Below are 18,144 nucleotides of genomic sequence, written 5' to 3' on the forward strand. Positions count from 1 at the left end.
TAGTTATTTATCATTTCTACACCATTTGCATGCGCAAGTATGTTCTTACAGTGTGTCTATTCATCGGAATGGTATTCGAATACTGGCCGATATGAAAATGTGCCACTGTCAGATTCGGGAGAAAAGCTCCTGACACCACAATGTGCATAATATTTTAATGAAATCACAGCCAACCTGCAGTAAAAGTGTTGTTACACGGAACTACATTCTTCGATTTTCGAAAAAAGTTCTATCAATGAAAATATAAGATAAAATATAAATTTTACTCACGTGTTTACAAGTAGAAACGGACGATAGCTGCACCACGGATATGTCGATAGCTCTTTTCCTTATCACCACAGTTTGGTGGTGGCGCTAGCGTTTAGTAGCCGTGTCCTGCAACCTAGGGTATTAGGTACGTTTCGCTAGCAGTGGTGTAGACTTTTGTGTCCTTCATCTGATGTGCTTCTTCAATTGGATCATGAGCTAACGTCAGTTCTCAAATCTAAGATTAATTCATCAAAAGACAGAATAAATCCATATGATAATTATACATTGTGAAATAAGGGCAAAGTGTTTAAGATCGATGAATTTGAATCATTTGCCCCTCACCAATATGGGTTTGAAACCTCGCCTGAGGTATAGACATCTTCCTTTTAAGAAATCATTTAGCTGGTTCCACTCAAGTGCCCACACATGCCTGGAACATTACTTGGAAGGGCACATTATGTGATTCTCCATTATTAAAAACTAAAAAACTCGCCGTATGACCTAAATTGTGTCGATGTGACAATAAAACTTGCAGATTGTGCAGATCCTCCAGAAGCAAATGCAAATTCAGCCCGAACATTCAATGCCACAACAGAAAAGTCAAAAGCAATATACAAGTGTAATACAGGCTACTCTAAAGCTGCCGGGGATGACGTACTAATTTGTGGGATTGGTGGGAAATGGATCGGCACCGTACCGATCTGTGTTGTTGGTAAGTACAAATCTTAGCCCATATTTTAAACTAAATTTTGTTCTACATGAGTTGCCAGACTAGGTCCAGTACATTTAAATTTTTAAATTAACAATAGAAGCTTCACAAATGTGTGTTAAAGTTTACAGAAAAAATCATTTTGCGTAATAAAGTTAATTTTGTGTGGATGCATGGTGAGTAGAAATTCCAATTTTAGGTTATATATGCGAGAAATAACTAAATGTGTTCTTATTATTTGAGTCAGACCCAAGGTTTATTTCTGGTAATTTAATAATTAGAGAGCACTTTCATTTGTTAGAAAGTATATAGAAATAGCCCAAAGTAATAAGGCGAATTTCAGGCAGTAAATGTTTATAAAACATACGTGTAGTTTGTGTAAACTCCGTAAACGTTATTAGAATTAACTACCTGTACTTATTATTATGCTCATACAATATCAACTTAAGTTGCTCTTTACAAATTCGTTTTTTTTTGCGTTTGAAATATGTAATGTTCGTTTACACTATAAGCAACAGACATCCCGCCCCTTTAAACTGCAGAGGAACTTCATTAAAAATATCTATTGAATGAACTCTTTGATCTCAAAAGACTAGACAATATAACAGAACTGAGTCAACATGGCATTAACTATTTAATTTGAAAAACGGAATAGAACTAGAACCTTGCCTCTCTTTGCAGAACAGTATCAAAATAACTTAGATCACATCAGTTTTACTCGGTTATTAGTTTTGTATTTCTTATCAATAAATCGTCTGTGAGATAAAAACGGACGTTTGTTTTATACATATAGATACATATTGTCATATATCTGCGTACAAATAAATTAAGTTTTGAATGCATATCGTTTTATTAGAAATTACCAATAACAAAACGGATAGAAACAAAAGTACATTCAATATGTCTACCTGTTTATAAACATTTTTGTTTTGTGTCAAGTGTGCATGTTTCATTTCAGAATTCAGACCAAATCAGAACTGGAATCCCGTAATTATTGGCGGTGCTATCGTTGGCTGGTTGTGTCTTGTAGTATTTGTTGTGGTTGCTTTTGTCCTTGTAATTAGAAGATATACGTCTTGCAAAGGTATCTCTATTGAGAACAGTATGCCGGTCGGTCATTTTACATTTTGTTTTATACAAAATACCGATATGATAGAAGCGATAGTAACACAAAACACACGTCATTCAAGACATACAACAGAACAAACGGGCTTCTTTTCTCTTATTCTTTCGTTGGAATTGACACCGACAGTAATCACAATGGTTAATAGAAGGTATTTAGAATCAACCTTGAATAAATTATTACAAACTAACATCCAAAATTGATGTCTTTCAATTTTGTCATTGTTTCTGATTATAAGTTTAAATATGATTGATAACAAAGATTCACTTTACAGATTAATACATTATATGAAAGCCTGATTCTGTTCACAGTTTGCAAGCGCACAGACAATCAAGCAGTAAATCATGTGAAGGAGAATGGGTAATAATTGTCTTTCCTTTATGCAGAATATGGCCCAAATAAGCGCCTGTCATACTGGCTATATCTGTCCCAGAGTAATTCTCTTTTTTCCTTTGATATCCCTTCAAAGAGATTGAACAAACGTGTTTCTATTGCTAACTACCTCCTCAAATTAAAAGGAAACTAGAGCTATCACTGCCGATGAATTTACCCTTCTTCCCCCGCACACACTCTGACACAGTAATTGCATTTTGATACACACAAGATTGCAAAATTATGTGGACTGTATGTATTAAGTATAGTAACAAAACACAAAGTCCCATAACTCTGCAGACTATTTTTCTGAATGAACCTAACATGCACCGTCCACTAGTATGGTTGGTACTGATAACTTATGTTAAATTTCATTAAATTGTGTGCATGGGTTCAGGAGATTAGGTGTGCACACCACTGCATACAAGTTTGCAGACTCTAAGTATATGCATGTAGTATAGTAACAATTTATTTATTTATTTATTTGTTGGTTTAACATTGCACGGACACAATCATAGGTCATATAACGACTTTCCAGCTTTATCGCTGGAGGAAGACCCCAGGTGCTCCTGCGTGCATCATTTCATCATGAGTGGACACCTAGGTTGGACCACTGACCTTCGTAAGCCAGCTGAATGGCTTCCCCAGTATAGTTACAAAGAACAAAGTCCCGTAACTCTGCAACATTTTTTTCTGAAAGAATCTAACATGCACCGTCCACAACTACTGTTGTTACTGATTATATGCGTGAAGTTTCATTATATTTTGTCAAGGGGATGAGAAGAGTTGGTGCATACAAGAATGTGCCTACGGACAGACAGACAAACAGACAAACAAACGGAAACCAATATACCCACCTTGAAACTTGGTTGTTAGGGGATTACAATAACCATAGAAAATGAAGCAAAAGTGGCTTTGTGATGGCCTATTTCTAGAAGATTTTGTTTATTTCAGGGGTAATCGGGACTACACTGCCTTGCAACATAACCAAGTCAGCATAATTACACCGACGTATTATGAAAGCTTAAGGCACGATGCAGGTATACTAAATAATATGACGCTTTATATTAGGAAAGATTTTACATGCGACTTATACATGGATATTTCTTATTTGAAAAACTAGTGCAAATACTTTGATAATTGCATGTTTGAATACATTATGGTTATTTAAAGTACATGGATTCTTGAAAGTGTTAGTCGAGGGTTGAACGCAATACTGTCGTAAGTCCTTCTTTATTTAATAGGAGTTACTACAGTATTGCGTTCAACCCTCGTAGTGTTTGTTTGTTTTTGTGTGGCATTTTGTGTGCTCTGTTTTTGTATCACTGAGGGTTTTGAGGTCTGATTTGAACGATTGAATTTATTTTATGCTTCGTTTCAAAAGTATATGTTTGCATTTCTAATGAAATTCTTCTCATGGAATTTCACTGAATATGTCATCAGTTGCTCTTCAGATGTCTCTAAATTGTAATTTGGTATTTGTAATATGTGTAAATGTCGAGTTCTGCCCAGCCCGGGGATAGAGGGCGTGGACGGTAGCATGCATTTTCACTACCGTCCGTGAAAAGTGTCTAACACATGTTCATTTTTGTGCTAGGCAACTTTTGGTTATCACATGATGTTTTTGTTTTACAATTTACACTACACATTGTACTCGGAATAAGCAAGAGAGTTTGTTGTGATTCTAAATACTAAGTTTGCCTATAATAGCACATAACATATACATCAAATGAATCACTTTGTTTCTATGTTCAGGATAATATATAACGTATTTGTGTATTTTACTCAGAGCGAGTATCCACTTGAGATAGTCGCAGTTCGTCGTATGTATATTGCTTATTTCATAGAGAACTTTTTACAAAATATATTTCTCAAAAAGTGTATTATATTTTTATGTCATTCACACCTAGATCAAAAACGATGAAATGAACTTTGAAATCATCATATCAGAACATTGCAATGCAAGGAAGAAATCATTGTAACCATTTGTATACATATGACGATCATGGCATTTTGATTATTTGTTTGTTTGTTTTGGTTTTAACGCCCTTTTCAACAGTATTTCGGTAATGTAACGGTGGGCAGTTAACCTAACCAGTGTTTCTGGATTCTGTACCAGTACAAACCTGTTCTCCGAAGTAACTGCCAACTTCCCCACATGAATTAGAGGAGGAGGACTAATGATTTATAGTCACGGAAAACATACGCCCCGCCCGAGGATCGAACTCGCGACCCCGCGATCCGTAGACCAACGCTCTACCTACTGAGCTAAACGGATGGGCCACTTTTGATTAGTAGTTAATTAAAACATAACGTACAGAAGTCAAGTCTTGCCATTTCTAATCCATTCTAGAGAGTAACGAACTACAAAACGAGGAATCAGGTATTTACATGCGGAAACGTAAGCTCTAAAAAGATCTATGGATGAACATGAACCGCTGTGACAAAGATATCCTGTTATCAACAGCGAGCAAAGGAAGAATTCACAGTAAACATGTACTCACTGAATCCGTAGATAAGTTGTAAAATTAAGATGGATGTTTCGGTAGACTTTTAAAGGATTTGCTTAAAATATTATTTCATGTCTCTGTATGAACACTTGGTAAGCTTTCATTGGCTGCCTTGCTGATTGTTTTGCGTGCACAAAACTTCTTTCCAGTCTCCCTTGATAGATTATAGTAACAGTAATACATCTAGAAAACGTTGCAACCTCAAACACAACCATACACTTAAAAACCGAGACACAATAACTCAATAATGTAATAGAAATAACAGAAAATTTGTTTCAAATATCCAGCAACAGGTTACGTTTATTGTGATAAAACCAATATGAAGTTCTGGTAAGTTTTTATGGTTACGCATACATTGTAAAAGTGTACTCGTTTGGAAAACAACGTGGTGAAAATAGAGATATCGCCTTCGAGCGGGAAGTATACTTGGTAAAGAGAACTGGATTTATTTGCGTTTTTGGAACCAGCCTCACAGTTACGTTGATCATGTCATTCCACGGTAGTGATTCAAAAGTTACTGTATTCGGACCTTTAATTTAATTGCGTTTTAATGGAGTTAAGCTAACAATATTTCTCATATTATATTTCATAACAATGAAAAATATCCATATTTTGTGTATTAAATTGTCGTTATTGTGCACCTATTACCTATGCAAACCATGTTAAAACGTGTTGTTAGTTACAGCGGCGGTTGTGAGTTTGTTTTTGTAAATAACACTTATATGTTAAATAGAGTTGTTTGAATATTTTCAAAAACACTGTATTGTCTCAACCAATGTATTACACAATACGGTATAATTTCAATGGTCAGAAACTTTACGTTATATGTGGACATACTCATCAATCTTTTGCCATTATGTAAATATGTCATTGTTTATCAGTTATGAGATTTTCGTGTACCTGTTTCACCAGCTGTCGTTTTTGTTGTGTTCTATCTAAATTATAATGGTTTAGGAATCTGTATTTTAATCTAATGTATTAATCGTTTTGTGTACCAGAGGTTACGAATTGTCACTATATAATATGTAAAAATTTTATCCACTCATTTTTTTTTGTTTCACTGTACACATGCGGTGCAAAGGTTCAAAGAAACTGCTCTTAACGAGTTTCTTCTTATGATCCATTTGATAACCGATTATTTATTGATATCATATTCTTAGAACAATTGTCTTTTATACTGAACACGTATATGTTTATGTGATGTATGTTTTTATATTGTGATATTGTATTCTTATGATCTTATAACCTGAATAAAATTGAATTGAATTGAATTGAAAAAAAACGGTCTTTACAAAACAGACTGTGTCAAACCCAGACTGCTATTGTTTTTTCTTAATTGCAGTCTATGCTACCAAAGGATATTCTTATAGATACAAGCATCCTTTTAGGCCTGTTCAAAGGCATACTCAACCTTTGGAGTTTCAACTTTTTCTGTTTCCTCTACTGAAAATAGATGATTGCAAGTCACGCGACTTCTTCGCAAGATGCATTTGTAGAAAAAAAAAGACACACACACAAGTTACAATAGTTCAAGACATGCCGTCATTGTTTGTGCCAAAGATTAAAACCATGATGCTTTTCGTTCTCTCCAGACCTTTTGAACTTCCTTCTTGCCAAGATTAGGAAAACGGAGATACTGGCTGCTTTTAAATGTCTGCTTAAACCCACTTATTTGTGCAACATTTCGCAAACTGTATTATCTACGTGTAGACAAGTATTTCATTCTTAATAAAATATGTTAGAAGATCCTTTGAAAGCGAAGAATGCAACCAAGCAAAAGAATAGCAGACTCGGTTGATTGATTCTGTGCAAGACCCCTCACGTCCCCTAGTTTTGTAATAATTATATGTATATGTTTGTCTTGTTTGGTTGAATCTTTATTTTCATATTCCTGTTTTACTTTATGTAAAAATGCAAATACTTGTTTCTTTTAAATTTGTAATCGTATGTATTTGTGTAATATATTCTGTAAAGCACTTTTGAACGTATGATAATTAAATAAACCGCTTGTTATCTTTTCAATGTAAAATCAGCTATTTTTTATGAAAAAATCTTATATTTTTGTTAAAGTGGCATTGAACTTATTCATTTATTTGTAAAGAGGGATTGCAAGCAGTATGCTTAAAATTATATTAAACGTCGTCTTAGTAGAATCATAAGAAAAAACGTATAACGTGTTTTTGCATATACTGCAACTTAGCTGAGTCGGGCTACTACTTTTTAAAAGTATGTAGCTTCAGAATAAAGGGATAACGCATGTTGTTTCGTGTTATCATATCTTCATAATCCCAACACCAGCAGGGAGTGGGTGCCAACGTATTTGGATGGATTTTGCTGATGTTAAAACATAAAAACGCTATTCTAGCACAGAACATGTAAAACGCTAAAATGATAAAATTGCCCATCATCGTCATAAAATGTTCAAGAAATTCCCGAGAATGTCTGAAAGGCTGTTATATTTAGTTTGAAGTCGTTGGAACAGACGAACATACACCTGAGAAATAAACATTTGTGTTTCAAAATACATTGCAAAGCACAAGCTATAGTTATAAAGGTATCATTTTGAACTTTTGTACTAGTATATGGCCAAATGGAACTGTCATACCTATTTTGGACAAACGAACAGACATTCAAATGGATATATCGCGTTTGCTAAGCTACGTCCGCTTATAATTTAGATATACTGTTCATTTTCGGTCATAACGAAGGAAGGCTAAACAACTTAAACCACTATTAGTAAACAAGTGGTAGAGGTCAGAAAGTAAGATGTGAGAAGTAAGAAACTTATAAATAATAAAAGTGGAGGTTAGAAGTAAGAAAGTATGAAGTAATAAAGTGAAGAAGATAGAAGGAAGGAAGTAAAGAAGTAAAGAAGTGGGAAGTTAGAACTAATAAATTAGGAAGTAATGAAGTTAGAAGAAAGGAATAATGGAAGTAATGAAGTAAGGGTGTAGGAAGTTAGAACTAAGAAAGTAGGAAGTAATACAGTTTGAAGTAAGGAAGTAATGAAGTGGGAAGTAATGAAGTTCAAAAGAAGGAACTAAGAAAGTAGGAAGTAATCAAGTTAGAAGTAAGGAGGTAATGAAGTAAAAAAGAAGGAAGTAATGAAGTTGGAAGTTAGAATAAAGGAACCTAGAAATACTAAATTTGGAAGTTAAAAGTAAGAAGGTAAGAAGTCATGAAGTTAGAAATAAAGAAGTTATGAAGTTTAAAGTTAGAAGTAAAAAAATAATGAAGCTGGAAGTTAGAACTAGGAAAGTATGAAGTAATAAAATAAGAAGTTAGAAGAAAGAAACTAATGAAGTTGGAAGGTAGAAGTGAGAAAGTAATGGAATTCGAAGTAAGAAGTAAGAAAATAATTAAGTTAGAAATTACAAATAATGAAGTAATGAAGTTAGAATCAAGAAAGTAGGAAGGAATGAAGTTGGACGTTAGAAATAAGGACTACGAAGTAACGCAGTTGGAAGTACGAACGTAGGAAGTAATGAAGTTAGAAGTAAGAAGTAATTAAGTTGAAAGACAGACGTTAGGAAGTAATGAAGTTAGAAGTAAGATAATTGGAAGTAATTAAGTAAGAGGTAAGAAGTGAAAAAGTATGAAGTTTTGAAGTAAGAAAGTATCTAAGTTGGAAGTTAGAAATAAGGACGTATAAAATGAAAATTAGAAATAAAAACAAATTCCCATCAACTGCTTTTGGTAAATTGTTTTTCGGATATTCATACTCCATACAATAAACGCACGAAAAGCCTTCTCCAAATGTGTCTGTGAATTTAGTTCAGACTAAATTTATTCTTTAGATTTGGCCATTTCTGGTCAGTAATTTGCCATTGTTTAACGATTTTGGAGACGTCGCTCAACGCCGATCTCATCGGTACTTGAATCCGCGACGTCAGCATTGTCTGAATGCCTACGATCTACTCATGCACTGCTTTATCTCCTATATATTTACTTTGCCTAAGCAAACGTTTTTATTGCGATCTATTCACGTTTATTGTTTTGATTATCATGTTCAATGTGTGCATTTTATGAATTTATGATTTTACCAATTTAATGGGCATATAATTTATACTTATTCGTGCGTATCCAGGGGCCGAGTGTTTAAGACCGTTGACTTCGAATTCATTGACACTCATCGACGACGATGATCTCGTTATTACAATGATCAACACTGTCATTATGGTTTTCATTTAATGAGTGTATCTGAAGATAACTGCAAAGTAGATGAGAAAGGTAATATTATGTGGATTAAGATGCGTCACTTTTCTCTGAGGGATAGGAGAAATTGCGTAAACATATCTTTTTACAATTTAGCAGTTCGTATATATAAATGAATAAACGGCAAACTCTTGTGACAGACGAAGCTTTTCTGTGCCAATAAATCACATGCTTATACTAGAACGTAAATCATTCGAAGAACAATTCAATCTAGATTAGAAAATGATGCTCCATGGAATGCCGCAGTGGTCAAATGGAAATACCATCTTACTTCGGAACCAGGGCTCGAGAGTTCGAGACCTCACTCCTCCAATTTGAATAATTAACATTGGGATAAGCGTCCCATGTATAGGTGATTAACGCCTGTCACACTCAAGAGCTAGGGAAGCTTCTTGTATTGGGGCGTCCTCTGTATCCTGCACTATCCTCGAACTGAAAATTACAAACAGTTTTCTGGAGGAGTCGCACATACGGGTTTCCGATGACAACTGTAAATAAGGTTACAAATAGAATGGAACGTTTTTATTATCTCGTGTTGCCTCCAATGTTCTGTATTGCCTGAATGTACTTTATATTTGTTATTTTGTGCAGATTAAATTAAATCATGGTCTTTGTGTTGTCTTTGTGTTATTATTAATGCAGTTAAGTGTTTCACAAGCACATGGAGACATATCAAGTGCATTCGAAGTTATGTGTTGTATTCAGACATCTTGATGTTATGTTCCTTTTCAGTGACATTGTTTGCATTTAGCTATATCATAAACTTCATTTTTATAACAATGATCGGTATTTTCAAATACCTTGTGGACTAGTTGCAGTATCATGAGTATTCGTTTCACAGGTCGCGCTCTTAAAAATAGTCTACCATACCCGTCATTTTGCACCCTAGTGAAAATATTACGCTTTTGATTGAAGGTCGAATAATAATGATAGGGAAACAGAGAAAATGTCAATATTCTTTCCAAAACTAACATCGGTTTTAAGTGACGTCGGGACCGTCATTCATAGAAGGTTAAATCATTAAGCGGCTGAAATAATCATTTGGTGCGTCGTCGTGAAGATAGAACTTGCTTTTGGTTATACATGCAGACTCAGACATCTTTTAAACTTCTGTACCTACCAATCAAGTTGCGTGAGTAGGAGGGATGTTAAAAATCAGGTACGGGATTCAGCAAAAATATAACAGCAGTGACATGAACAGTTTTATAAAAGTATAGGTCAGAAAAGTAGAATTCAACATAATCAACCTTCAGCTAAAGTCTTTTTGCCTAATCTGTCACGCATAATATATCAAGAGCAGCTGAGCCATACAAGCTTCAAAGAGCGAACTACAATGGTAAACATGTGCTCTGTCACATTAAACAATCTTTTATAATAACGTTGTATTGAGAATTGACGATGTCGTATTTCTTATATATTTTCCATCTCAACATACCATAACAAAATTCAAATGTATCACTTTGAAAGAAAGGAAATTGTAAAGTCCGCTTTAATGCTATAGTCCGTGTATCATTTACACCTCAATATTAAACGTTATGTTCTGAATGTACAACGTTTCGAACGTGTTGGAGAATGCTAGCATTGTAGCTAACTTTGGTGTGGTCTTCAGCTCCAGCTCTCCATCGCCTGCCTTAGTCTGAAAAACACAATTATCATAAAGAATCAACAAATTATTTCATATAAATATATTTTGAACAATTGTGAATTGATAAACCACTTTACGTCCTACTAAACAGGCGGCTGTGGGTTCAGTATCGATGTATGACAACTGTTCGTCATGGTGATTTAGAGACCTCTGCATTCGACCCGATGTGCGGTAAGGCGTTACGTCAGGGACGGGTATGCAGACTTCATTACGGCTATGCAGATCTGGATACGGACGGTTATGCCCGTCAAAAACACTTAAAACAATACATGCACGAAATCATGGGGCACCGTTGGAAAACAGAAATAATATAATTATTGTGTTTACATTTACTATATCTAAGAAAGAAGAAAGTATTTGATTTCGTATAAACAACATTCGCGCAATAATATCAAAAGTGGCCCTTTCTGCATGTTAACACCCACAATCTGAAGTCATCCATAAAAAATGGAATCGTTCGGAACAAAAACTTTCACAATTGGACATAAGAAATACAAAATGAACATTAAATTACAACTAAAACTTTTTTTTCTGGCTGTAAAGATCAAAATTTATCGACAAAATTATATTATTTTTCCTGGATTTCAGGATATTTCAAATACAAATCAGGAACTGTATTTTTATCGGGAGGCGAATTACATTTTAGCGTAGGCGGGTCTGTTTGACTGTTATATTCAGATGTTGAAAATAAACCAAACAATCCATGCATTTAGAAATTTGATAACTGATAAAGTATACAGCAGTTGGTACCTGAATGAGACCTTCATAAGATTTGAACACGATTTCCAAAGGCTTTCCTCGAAATACTGCCACGTACTGTCCAGTTGTTGAATCAAACCCGGGAGAATTTGCATGCATGGAACTTGCCCAATTTGTCAGGTACGTAACATTATTGTACACAACCCATTCGTCTTGCAATTTGACATCAAATCTAAAATGGAAATTATATTTACAAAAGCTTGAATCGTCATGAAAATCCACTTAATGTCGTGCATATTTATATAAAATGGAATAAAAGTTTCCCCTACACGTTATAAAATGTGCTTGATGTCATAGAGTTCCAACAATTAAACGTCTTAAAAATAATAATAATAAATGCGCGGAAAACACATAGAAATGTCTAGCGTGTAACAACTGGGTACATGAAGAATGTACTGTTGTCTCAAAGGGTATGTTATTTATATTATTAAGTAAGGTAAGGTAATAAAATTGTGTAATTGATCTTTTGAACTCTGATATAATTTTTATTTAATCATTGCCTTTATTTACTGTTTTGCTTTGTTGACTTTTAGAACTGTTAACTTATCTGAAGTATTAAATTGTTAACATTATAAGGGTAATAGACCTGTTAATATTATCTGACTAATAGAGCTGTTAACATTATTTGAAGTATGAAGCTGTTAAAACTATCTGAAGTATAAAGCCGATAATATTATCTGACTTAGGGAGCTGTTAACATTATCTGAGTTTAGAGATGTTAACATAATCCGAAGAATAAAGCTGTTACTATTATCTGGAGTATAAATCTGTAAACGTTGTAAGTGTCATAGACCTGTTAATATTATATGATTACAGAGCTGTTAACATGTTCTGAAAGATCAAGCTGTTAACATTATCTGAAGTATGAAGCTGTTAATATAATCTGACTTAGGGAGCTGTACACATTGTCTGAATAGTTCACTATGTCATCTGAGAAGCAGCGATTGCTCCAATATAAATCGCTGTATGAATGCATACCTGTTATTTAGGCACCATTTGTACTAGTTTTGAACTGTAGATATAAAGCTTTGAAAGTGTATGTTAACGATTTCGAGTTGTCTTGAATAAAAAAAATACTGTAATCTTCTCTAGATACAGTAAACTGACTCCTAAAAATGTAATGCATAAATACTCTTTTCTTGGGAGTCAAGATGAATTATTACGAAGAAAATAATTGTGTGTGTACACCTTACACATTTTCAAGCATAAAAGAAAACCGCGAGGCAATGGTCTGAATAGATATGAAAAAGAAATCAGTCTTACCTTCTATGTAAAACTATTTTCAAAGTTTCCCGTAAATTATATGCTGCTTAACGGACGTATGTTTTTAAACATACGCAGCGTTTTTTCTTTCTTCATAAATTTAACGGTAGACAGTTTAATAAGTTTAGCAGATTGGAATACAAATCTTTTCTTCAAATATCAACAAATATTTGCGGAATTCATCATCTAAATCATAATTGCAAGACGTACAATTTCTTTCACAAAGTTGTATGCAATACTTACCTAACAGACAATGATTATAGCTAAGATAAAAAAAAGAAAGATAAATTACGTTACAACCTTTTAGGTTTAACTTTTGAAAATATCAATAAGAAATAAAATTACGCAAAACTTAGTGCATATAACTCTGAAAAAAAAAAACCAACAAAAAAACATACACACACGCTTTTTGGCATCTAAAGGATCCGTTCGAGCCCTTCAAACGAAAAGATACTACAGTCCACTACACTACGGGGGTGACTGGCTTTCAAACGTAGTATTTTAAGTTTATCATAATAGAGTGTTGAACTGAAGTAACATAATAATTTCACAATATTCTCAATACCAATTTCAACTGTACGTTTGCTTGTAATAGACATGTGTGACGGAGGTCGGAGATCGGAAAGCGGACATCGGAAAGCGGAGTAAATATAGGGGTTTTCTCAGAGATATTAACATTTTTATTAAAATTGTTGTTGGAACATTACAATAGCCATTTTTAAGTTTACATATTCGACATAACGGCCCCTTAAGTCTGTCTGGTGCTACTGCTGGGTGTGGTGATGGTGGTTGTGGCGAGTCTGTGTGTTTGGGGATTGTTCGAACACTTCAGGTGAATTATACACAGGTAAGGATCCTTGTGGGTAACTGTTAGAGCTCTTCAGGGTTCTCATAATGAGTACAGGATAGTTGTAAATAATATGTTTACAATTCTATTGAATAATATATCGGAGTTCGATTGCAAAACGGTAATAAGATATACATGTTTCGATGTATGGAAGGCCGTACACGCCATAATGTTACAATGTAAGTCTATGGGAAAACAATTGGTGGTCTCTAACCCCTAATGAAATGAAAAAAGGGGATGCAAACTTTTCGTACTCAAGGCTCTGTGTATTTAAGCCTGTAAAATCAAAATTCAAAATTATTACATTTTTCACATTTTAAAGCTTTCAGACTGCTTATTTCTACTGAACAAAATTAAGTCATGTCATTTGTTTACGACAACATTAATTTATTGAAGTCTATTTGTCTGCTCATAAAGCAAAGACCATTTTATATTCCTTTACACACGAGTGGCTGTTCGTGGAAGGAAATGTTATTGAACTAATGCATCTATATGTCTTTAGGTTCTGTCTGAATCCTAAACTAATGAAAAATATAGCAGTTAAGCCGGTTTCTAATGCGTCGGCCATCATCGACGAGTGGCTAAATATGGTGTCATTACTGGGTTTCGATTAGGATAAGTCTTATCGCCTATCATGGAAAAGGAACTGGTCTCCGATTCGCTGTAGCATAAAGTGTTGGGCTTCATCCTGATGACCAAGGAATCCGCTTTCAATATGTTGTATTTACATTCGGCCTATTCTTTTCAATTAAAAATCATGACGTGCAAAAGGAAAGACGTCAAAGTGACCCCAGTGCTGCTTAGTGATCACAGTAACGGGCCGCTGTTTTGACAACGTGCGCGTATAGTCAGGGAGAACGTTCCTTAGATGACGTTACAGTTGTTCCGTCTGGTAAACAGAATGGCTGGGAAGCTGATTTTTCGGAGTTGATGCAAAACGAACGCCAGAATAGGATCGGGAAATTAAACAAGAATCGCTAGTTTGCCGATCCTATTCTGTCGTTCATTTCGTATTATAACACTGAAAAAAATATTTCATTTCTTACATATTTTTCCGCTGTTGTCGAAGACCACATTTATGTTAAGTCTTTTTTTTTTTGGCGGGGGGAGGGGGGGGGGGGGGGGGTCGACACATTTCATGACTTGTCCCATCAATTGCACATACAGGCTTTTAAATTTAGAAAGTTACCACTAGTTTGACCATTCATGGCTAACAATTCTCTAACACCGTATCGAGTGTTGGTGTTAGCTTCTGTATTTGTTCTTTAACAGTAGAACTACTGACATTGAATCACACAGAAAGAAAGTTGTAAGAAGGATATGATGTGAGCCACCACAAGAATAGAAAAAGAAAGTGTAAGTGTACAGGTTTTGCTTTCTGCATCATGCAGAATATTCACTATTTCAACATAGGTTTTTCGAGATTCACAACTTACTTAAAATAACTGAAAACAATGCTTTGAAAATACACCACCAAACATGTTTTGGCTATTATATTCCGAGCAGTTGGGTTTTTCTCCAATAGCAGACGAAAAAGCAGTAGAATCGCATTTATATGAATTTCATCGGGACACGTACGCGGACACCGACGCATGACAGCAAGTGCAACAGCTTTGTACATATTTTCGAATACTCTAGATAACCGTGATATGACATATTCAGTATTAATGTGTAGTATCAAGATTTTAGAATGAATTGGTGGTATCCCCAATCTAAACTTCCGATGTCAAATGTTCGAATAGATAATAGATTAAGATTATTCATTCAGAAAAGCCGCTATCAAAAGTGTCTTTTATTCAGCTTAACGACTGTGTCTGTATGATCAGAATAATATTTTGATGCATGTACAGTCACGCTTAGCATCTTCCAATCGACAGCCTTTCTGTAGATCGGCCTTGTGAGGGATGTTGTCCTGCAGATCGGTCTCGTGACGGATATAGCCGCCCTGTAGATCGGCATCACGCTTCAGCCACAAATTCAAATTTGCTATTTGCAGGGGCAAAATGCAATGATTTGCAACCCAAAATGATGATGAACTTGCACAACCAGAACAGACTAACAACGAGCAGAAGCGTAGATAGAATTAAGACTCGTGATAGAAAATCATACTATATATCACTTAATTGTATAAATGAAGTTAACTTGAGAGCAAATCCTTTTTTATACTTTATAGTGGTATGTCAGTATTGCTTTGAGACAACCCCTATATTTATTCCGTACTCCGATGTCCGCTATCCGTCCTCCGACCTCCGTCACATATGTCTAATAGATAATGATACCGAAAAAAACCCCACCAAAACGGAGCCAATCGCGGTACATATAAAAGAACCTAAAGAACCTTAAACATTATTAATCGAACATAGCCACTGTACTTTCTATTGATTAGTGCGTATTTCTACGGAAGTCTGAAAATGGTATGGGACTTACTCTGCGTAGTCGTCTTCCGGAACTGTGACATAAATAGTCAGAGAAGCTCCAGTATCAAAAGCAGACGGGATCGTCCAGTTGAAACCGGACTTTGTAACTCCGATCTGAAATATACAACAGTTTCATTAAATACACGTGTGTACCAACATGTTGATAAGTTTGAGCATTTGTGGTTGTTGGACATCAAAGGAGGCGTGACTGTTTCATAGCTGGGGTAGGACTATATACATCACTGTTCTAATCATATGTATGTACATTTAACATGCCGCTGTATTCACCATGATAACTATGTTTTTTATGTTTCTGCATTTACAACGAGTTTTTGTATTTACCATAACTGTAACAGTGACTTTGAGTTTACCACGACTTTAACCCTAACTTTGATGTAATGATTATGTAAATGTTGGTACATTCACCACTGCTATATGTTTACCATGACTATTCCTCTACAATGCCTATATGTCTACTTTGACCTGACGTTACAATGACTGTATGTTAACAAAGACTGGTATTTTCCATGATTTTTCACTTGCCGTGGCTCTTCATGAAACGGGGGCCTCCGCGGCCGAGTTGTTAAGGTCGCTGACTTCAAATCACTTGCCCCTCATCGATGTGGGTTCAAGCGTCACTCAGGAAGTTGAAGTCGTCATGTGAGGAAGCCATCAAGCTGGCTTATGGAAGGTTGGTTTTTCTATCCAGGTGCCCATTCTTGATGACATAATGCACGAAGGGGAACCTGGAGTCTTCCTCCACCATTAAAGCTGGTAAGTCACCATATGACCTATAATTGTGTCGGTGTGACGTAAAACACAACAAAACAAACAACTAAACTTCATGGAATGCGAATTAGCAAACAATCAATAAACACTTAGTATCACATCACATAATACCTTTGTTTTAGCACAAGTTATGTGATACATGTTGTTTAAATAATAAATTATGTTTTTGTAACAAATCCCTTTGCTAAAGAAGAACAAAGAGGAGGATTTAAGAAACCGAAAGAAAGAGAGACATGAACATTTATTTGTCTTAAAAGCAAGTATCGAGAAAAGCGTTTCAAGAGAATATTTGTGCAAAGTTATGGTATGACTTAACGTTTGTCACGGTGACAAAATATATGGCATTCCTATTGCGATTTTCCAGCCTGGTAAATGAAAACTCATCGAAACTCTATACCAGACATAGACCAGTCAGCTAGTACTAACCAGTAACTCGAAACACTATATCAGACATAGCCCAATCAACTAGTACTAACCAGTACCTCGGTAGAATTACAGATTTTCAACAAGCCAACTGAATAACTTCCTGACATGAAAGAATATTACATTAGTTAGGCGAGATTGCTTCGCAATCAGCGACAGTAACCAGAGCGTTTCTTGAAACGGATTTGAGGACAAAAGTTTTTTAAGGCTTCAGTTTTATTCTTATATTTTTCTTATTGTTTCAGATTTCACAGAATGCTATTCATTACCTTTATTTTAAAGAACATGATAGTGTATAAGTTCAACTCTATCGGATATCCAGATGACAGTTGTTTTTATGTAACAGATTTGTTTCGATTTTCTTTTTCCGGAATAAACGACCATGTACAAATATTGCCATTGGCAATTTGTTAATGAGGCGAAAATGGTCAGACATAAGATAGAAACCACGATTTTTGGTCATTTGGGCAAAACTTAGTACCAATCCTAATGACAAATGGAATGTTTGTTTAAGCTTGTTTAGCTAAAATTGTTAAAGTTAGAAAAGTTAGAACTGAAAACTCTTGAACGTTTTCATAACTTCATTTATGTTGTAAATTTATCTAGCGTAAGCTAAAAATGTTAATGGACTATTAATCCAACTGATGTCGAAACCTAACTCCTTACGTATGCTTTCTCCAGATATACAGGTCCCGGTCTCATTCCGAATCACTGATACATATATCGATGTTGCGGATTGTAACATATGAGTTTTCGGTTATATCAACAAAGCTCACTGACACACCTTCATATGCTCAATACATCTAGAATCCTCGCTCTTTCA

General features: G+C 35.0%; 1 long non-coding RNA gene across 1 annotated transcript; it reads left to right on the forward strand.

Annotated features, from left to right (window-relative positions):
* The first annotated feature begins 466 nt into the window (after window positions 1-466).
* On the forward strand, window positions 467-2,489 carry LOC128546256 (uncharacterized). Its single transcript, XR_008365900.1, has 3 exons — window positions 467-961; window positions 1,917-2,042; window positions 2,393-2,489. It is a non-coding gene; the product is annotated as an uncharacterized LOC128546256 (long non-coding RNA).
* The last annotated feature ends 15,655 nt before the right edge of the window (window positions 2,490-18,144 follow it).

Source organism: Mercenaria mercenaria, chromosome 10, assembly GCF_021730395.1.
Source record: "Mercenaria mercenaria strain notata chromosome 10, MADL_Memer_1, whole genome shotgun sequence".
NCBI classification, from domain to species: Eukaryota; Metazoa; Mollusca; class Bivalvia; order Venerida; family Veneridae; genus Mercenaria; species Mercenaria mercenaria.